The following is a 7,501-nucleotide window of genomic DNA, read 5'->3' on the forward strand; positions in this document are numbered from 1 at the left end:
AGAAAACAGTGAATGTTAAAAACTCTTTGTCTCATGATGAAGATGATGAGAAGATGGCTGAAATAGATCCCCAAACAGCAGCACCAACACAAGGGCAGCAAGAGACACCGTTGAGGAGAAATGAAAGTGCTTCTCCAAGCACACCACAAGGAGGAAATTCAAGTGCTTCTTCAAGCACTTGTACACCAAGTGAAAGAGGTAAGAAGTTTGGAAATTTAAGTGAAATTTATAAACAAGAGAAAGCAAATGAAGGTATGAACTCTTTGTTTGTTTTATATTGTCATGTTGATGACCCTGTTCATTTCGAAGAAGAAATTAAGGATAGCGAATGGATAGAAGCTATGGATGAGGAGATCAATGCCATAGAAAGAAACAAGACATGGGATTTAGTTGAACTACCAAAAGGAAAAGAAGTCATTGGAGTTAAATGGGTCTATAAGACCAAGAGTAATGTTGAAGGCAAAATAGAAAGACACAAGGCAAGACTGGTTGTCAAAGGATATAAGCAGCAGTATGGGAGAGACTATGAGGAAACTTTCGCACTGGTTGCTAGAATGGAAACCGTGAAAGCAATGTTGTCCATAGCAGCACAAAACAAGTGGAAAGTTTACCAAATGGACATGAAGTCAGCATTCCTAAATAGACTGTTAATGGAAGAGGTTTACATTGAACAACCTCTAGGCTATGAAAAGAAAGGCCAAGAGCACAAAGTGTGCAGATTGAAGAAAGCTCTTTAGGGCTAAAGCAAACACCAAGAGCGTGGTATAGTAGAATAGATTCCTATCTGCTAGAAAATGGATTTGAAAAGTGTGAGGGAGAACCCACCCTCTACATCAAAGAAAAGGATGGTAAAATACTAATTGTTGTGTTATATGTTGATGATGTTATTTTCACAGGTAATGATGATTACCTTATTGAAAATTTCAAAATAGTCATGAAAGAATAATTTGAAATAACTGACATGGGTTTACTGAGATACTTCTTAGGAATAGAAGTAGAACAAAATGGAAATGGGATTTTTATCTCACAAGCGAAATATGTTAATGAAGTGTTGGAAAGATTTAATATGCAGGAGAGCAAAGCAGCAATCACTCCCACAGTAATGGGATTAAAACTCAGCAAAGAGGACAACAACAAGGATTTTGATCCTAGTTTGTACAAGAGCATAGTTGGCAGCCTCATGTATTTGACTGCAACTAGGCCGAATATAATGTATGATGTTAGTTTGATTTCCAGATTCATGGAGAGGCCAAAAGAAGCACATTGGCAGGTAGCAAAAAGGATTCTGAGGTATGTTAAAGGTACTAAAAGGTTTGACATTTTATATACTGTTTCAAAATGTTCAAATTTAATTGGATACACTGATAGTGATGGGGCTGGAAGTGTAGATGATCAGAAAAGCACATCCGATTATGTTTTTCACATGGGTTCAAGACCTATTTCATGGGCTTCTAAAAAACAGCCTATTGTAGCATTGTCTACAATAGAAGCAGAATATGTGGCAGCTACAACAGCAGTGTGTCAAGCAATTTGGATGAGAAAGATGTTAAGGAGTTTATTCCAAGAGCAAGCAAAAGGAACTGTGATTTTTGTGACAATAGCTCAGCTATTGCATTATCCAAGAATGTTGTGTTTCATAAGAGAACGAAACACATTCACACAAAGTTTCATTACATCAAGGAATTGGTAAATAATAGAGAAATTGTTTTACAACAATGCAGAACTCAGAAGCAGGTTGCACACATTCTGACCAAACCATTGGGACAGAAAAATTTTGAGTTTTTGAGGAAATGTCTGGGTATGACTGATAACCCAACAGTTGAAATTAAAGGAGAGTGTTGAAATGATAATTTCAACTGCGGCATTTATTTCAGAAAACCGCCAAAGTTTCCCCGCACCACTTTTCACCGATTGATGGTTTTTCTCCGAGGGCAGCGAGCATATTCAACGACTGACACGTGGTTTGCCAAAACAACTTTCCCCGACAGGTAAAGTTCAATAAAAAGGGACCTCTGGGTAAGTGCATCAGCCGTCCGATTTTTTAGGGCAAGATCAACGATTCATTGCTGCGTGTACGACGCGGTCACTTCACGTGTCAGGGGACCATCTCCCGTAGGTCCAAACGAATCCTATGAAAGCCATATGACAGAGTTAATAAAAAAATACCTCACCATGTAATGTAATTAATGTAATTTATTTATGTTGGTAAATGTAGGTGAAACTTTAAATTTTATTGTTTTTTTTATTTCACAGGAGTAGTTCCTTTTATGGGACAAGTAAAAGGTAAAATGTAATGTTTTCTATTAGTTGTTGAATATGAAAAGAGGGCAATACCCAATAGTAGCGTGCGTATGAAAAGAAGTAAGAAATTTTTACACACAGCAATGCGAATGTAAGGAATTTTTTACACACAACAGTGTAAAAGAAATTTGCAAGCAAAGACAGTGTAAATTTTCTAGAGGAGACATAGTATTTTGTTTTGAAATGCACAACAGTGCAGAGACAGAGTAATTTCCTAGGGAGACAGTGAAGTTTTTTTTAACTGCATCTGAAGCATTCCCGTTGTAATACCTCTGTGAGAGGAAGAATTTGTTTTTGTAACAACAGTTTTGTTACTGAATGCAAAGTTTTTTTTGGTGCCTCAAAATCTCTATTTCCTGTGTTAAAAACAGAGCATCATTCTCTGTTCTGTTCAGTTTCATTTTTGTTTAGAATTATCAGAAATTCCCATCAATAGTGTTATTCGGGTTCATCTCATGGCACTTCCATACTTTGCCAACATATGGTGATGGCGTTCTTTTGTCGTTGTCGGACTAGTGGAGGATAATGCCAACAGTGGAGAATTTCATGATTAAATGAGGGGATAGCTGCATGTTTCAGGTTGCATATAGAAGGAAAATGGTTTATCCACACGAGTATTAGAATACTTGAGCGGGGGCTCCATGCTCAGTCGTTGAATAAGACACTATTTAGTTTTACACACTCATTATCTTGTAACCAAAGTTCACATACAAATCCTCAAATGGTCTCAACTTTGTTAACGCCAATTGTTCTCAACTTTCTCTGGCAAGCATTCATAGTGAATTCTAAGTTTTTCATAGTGAAGATACATAGAAATAAACCCGACAAAACCAACCAAGAATGGTTCGATATTTTTTTATATCCTTACTAAGAGTTTCGCTCATTTTTGGGTACCTCTAATTTTCCTGTTTTGCTCATTTTTGAGTACCTCTAATTTTCTATCCAAGTTCAGCACCAAAGTTGAATAGACTAAATACATCTACAAAGGCATCTTGTTCTTCGGATTCAAGGGAATCTGCCATGGAATTTTTTTGTATGCATAATATCTGACATCTTGAAAAACATGCCAAGATTTCACACACAAAATTAATTTGAATGCACAGATAAAACCAAACCAGGATGAATCAGATTTTTGGTATCTAACAAATGGTTTTAATTTATCTAATATTTGATTTACAGAGCTAGCAACAAAATATATTCCAAGTTTGATTCCTTTACAGTGTACATAGTCCGCTAGAAACTTTGAAGTTTCCTGACGAAATTAGCCATACAATCCATATGCTCTTCTCACAATCAAGTGAAGATTCTAGAACAATTAAAAATTTATAAATGTATAACAAGTGAAGGAGCTTCATAATTTATCTGGGCATCTGGATTCAAATCACCTCATCCTTTTATAGAAACTAGTTGCCCAACTTCTATATTTTGAAGTTGAATTACGAAAAAAATTACAATTTTATCGTTAACTAAGTGCTTAAAAAATCCCAGAATGGTTACACGCCATGCTATTGATATAAATCATGTTGTAAACTGAATTCTTACTTCTTCGGCATTTACAACCTGTTGAAACAACTATTTATTTACCCCACTTAACAAGGTTTCTTGACATTTCACAATAACATGTGAATAGTAAATATGAAATAACTAAAACCCTAACTTTAACTGAATTAACGAAGGAGGGGACACTATAACGTATCATTAACATATGTGATCTCCACCATTTACAATTTTAGGTTATTAAATATTTAAAAAAATTAACATTTTAAATATTAGTGGTTATAAATATTAAAAATTAATATTTTAAATATTATTTATTATATATATTAAAAATAACATTTTAAATATTACTCATTATAAATTTATAATAGTTATTATTATAAATAATATATTTTAAAAATATATATAAATAAAAATTATCATTAATAATAATGAATTTGAAAACAATATTATTAATTAAAAAATATTAATAATTTGGTTAATATAATATTAATAATGTTTAATAATATCTTTTATTCGATTAATATTATAAACTTAAGTGGTTAATAAATTGAAAGATTTAATATCTTAGGTTTATTAATTCCATAGTCACCATAATCAGTGTTCTAAAATTGTGGGCAACCTATAGTTTACCATATTGATTTATTCACTGAACTAAATTTATTTTAGGGCTTATAATTTTTATTTTAGGATTTATATAACTTAGTTTTATAATATCAATTCCTTGGTTTTAATATTATTCCCTTAGGTTTATAACATATTGGGGTTTTAGAATTATTCCCTTGGGTTTATAATATCAATCTCTTAGATTTATTAATGTGAGAGTATGTATTCATAAGGTATAATATTACTCATAGGGTTTATAATATTAATCCTAGAGTTTAATATTAAAACTAAATCCAATGTACTAGTGGTTTTATATATAAATTGCAATATAAATCGCAATGAAGAATCCATAAATAAAATAAAAATCTCATATGTGATCTCCACCATTTACAATTTTAAGTTATTAAATATTTTAAAAAATTGACATTTTAAATATTAGTTATTATAAATATAAAAAATAACATTTTAAATATGAGTTATTATAAATATTAAAAATAAAATTTTAAAATTAATCATTATAGCTTTGTAATAGTTATTATTATAAATAAATAATATATTTTAAAAAATATAGAAATAAAAATTATGATTAATAATAATGAATTTGAAAACAATACTATTAATTAAAAAGCTACTAATAATATCGTTAATACAATATCAATTGTCTTTAATAACATCTCTTATTTGATTAATATTATAAACCTACTTGATTAATAAATCTACGGATGTAATCTCTTCGGTTTATTAATTCCATAGTCACTGTAATCAATGATTTAAAGTTGTGGTCAACCCATAGTCAACCATATTTATTTTAGTGAACTAGGTTTATTTTAGAGTTTCTAATTTTTATTTTAGGATTTATATATTACAACACATTGGGTTTGAGAATTATTCCCTTGGGTTTATAATATCAATCTCTTAGGTTATTGATGTAAGGGTTTGTATTCCTAAGGTATAATATTATTCATAAGGTTTATAATATTAATCTTAGGGTTTAATATTAAAACTTAATCCAATATATTAGTGGTTTTATATATAGATTGCAACGAAAAATTCATAAATAAAATATTCATAAGGTTTATAATATTAATCTTAGGGTTTAATATTAAAACTTAATCCAATATATTAGTGGTTTTATATATAGATTGCAACGAAAAATTCATAAATAAAATTAAAAACTCATGTGATCTCCACCATTTACAATTTTTAGTTAATAAATATTAAAAAACTAACATTTTTATTTATTAATTATTATAAATATTTAAAATAACATTTTAAATATTAATTATTATAAATATTAAAAAATAACACTTTAAATATGAGTTATTATAAATATTAAAAAATAACACTTTAAATATGAGTTATTATAAATTTTAAAAATAACGTTATTATAAATTTATAATAGTTATTATTATAAATAAATAATATATTTTAAAAATATATAATTAAAAATTATCATTAATAATGAATTTGAAAAAAATATTATTAATTAAAAAAACTAATAATAATATCGTTAATACAATATTAATCATGTTTAATAACATCTCTTATTTGATTATTATAAATCTCAGTGATTAATAAATCCAAGGATTTAATCTCTTTGGTTTATTAATTCAATAGTCACCATAATCAATGTTCTAAAATTGTGGTCAACCCATAGTCAACCATATTTATTTTAGTGAACTAGGTTTATTTTAGGGTTTATAATTTTTATTTTAGGATTTATATACCTTAGTTTTATAATATCAATCCCTTGGGTTTAATGTTATTCCCTTTGATTTATAACACATTGGGGTTTTAGAATTATTCCCTTGGGTTTATAATATCAATACCTTAGGTTTATTAATGTAAGGGTTTGTATTCCTAAGGTATAATATTATTCATAGGGTTTATAATATTAATCTTATTGTTTAATATTAAAACTAAATCCAAAGTATTAGTGGTTGTTATATATATATATATATATATTGCAACGAGGAATTCATAAACACGATAAAAAAACTCATATGTGATCTCCACCATTTATATTTTTTAGTTATTAAATATCTAAAAAAATTAACATTCTAAATATTAGTCACTACAAATATTAAAAATAACATTTTAAATATTAGTTATTATAAATTTATAATAGTTATTATTATAAATAAACAATATATTTTAAAAAATATATAGATAAAAGTTATCATTAATCATAATGAATTTGAAAACAATATTAATAATTAAAAAAACTATTAATAACATCGTTAAAACAATATTAATCATGGTTAATAACATCTCTTATTTGATTAATACTATATACCTAAGTGGTTAATAAATCCAAGGATTTAATCTCTTTGGTTTATTAATTCCATACTCACCATAATCTAAAATTGTGGTCAACCTGTAGTCAACCATATTTATTTTAGTGAACTAGGCTTATTTTAGGGTTTATAATTTTTATTTTAAGATTTATATACCTTAGTTTTATAATATCAATCCCTTTGGTTTAAAATTAGTCCCTTGGGTTTATAACACATTGAGGTTTTAGAATTATTCCACAGGGTTTATTATTTCCTTGGGTTTATAATATCAACCCCTTAGGTTTATTAATGTAAGCGTCTGCATTCCTTGAGTATAATATTATTCATAGGGTTTATAATATTAATATTAGGGTTTAATATATATCCCTTGGGTTTATAATCATGGTCAGCCATGGTCCAATGTCACATTGTAACAAAGATTGTCTGAATATGAAAATCAACCATGGTCTACCATGGTCAACCATAGTCTAACGTCGCATTGTGCCAAAGATTGTCTCAATATGAAAATCAATCATGGTAAACCATGTCTATTTTTTGGTTTATAATATTTATCTTAGGTTTTATATGCATTGGATTTATAGTATTTATCCCTTGGGTTAAATATTATTCCCTTGGGTTTTTAGTATTAATCCATTTGGTTTCTAATATCAATCCCTTATGTTTATTAATTAAAAAATTCTTATTCCTAGGGCTTAATATTATTCATAGGATTTATAATATTAATCCTTGGGTCTAATATAAATCCCCTTGGTTTATAGTCATGGTCAACCATGGTCCAACGTCACATTGTGACAAAGATT

This window comes from Pinus tabuliformis, chromosome 1_1 (assembly GCF_031772625.1).
Source record: "Pinus tabuliformis cultivar Carrire ecotype Pingquan chromosome 1_1, CPIR1, whole genome shotgun sequence".
Classification (NCBI taxonomy): domain Eukaryota; kingdom Viridiplantae; phylum Streptophyta; class Pinopsida; order Pinales; family Pinaceae; genus Pinus; species Pinus tabuliformis.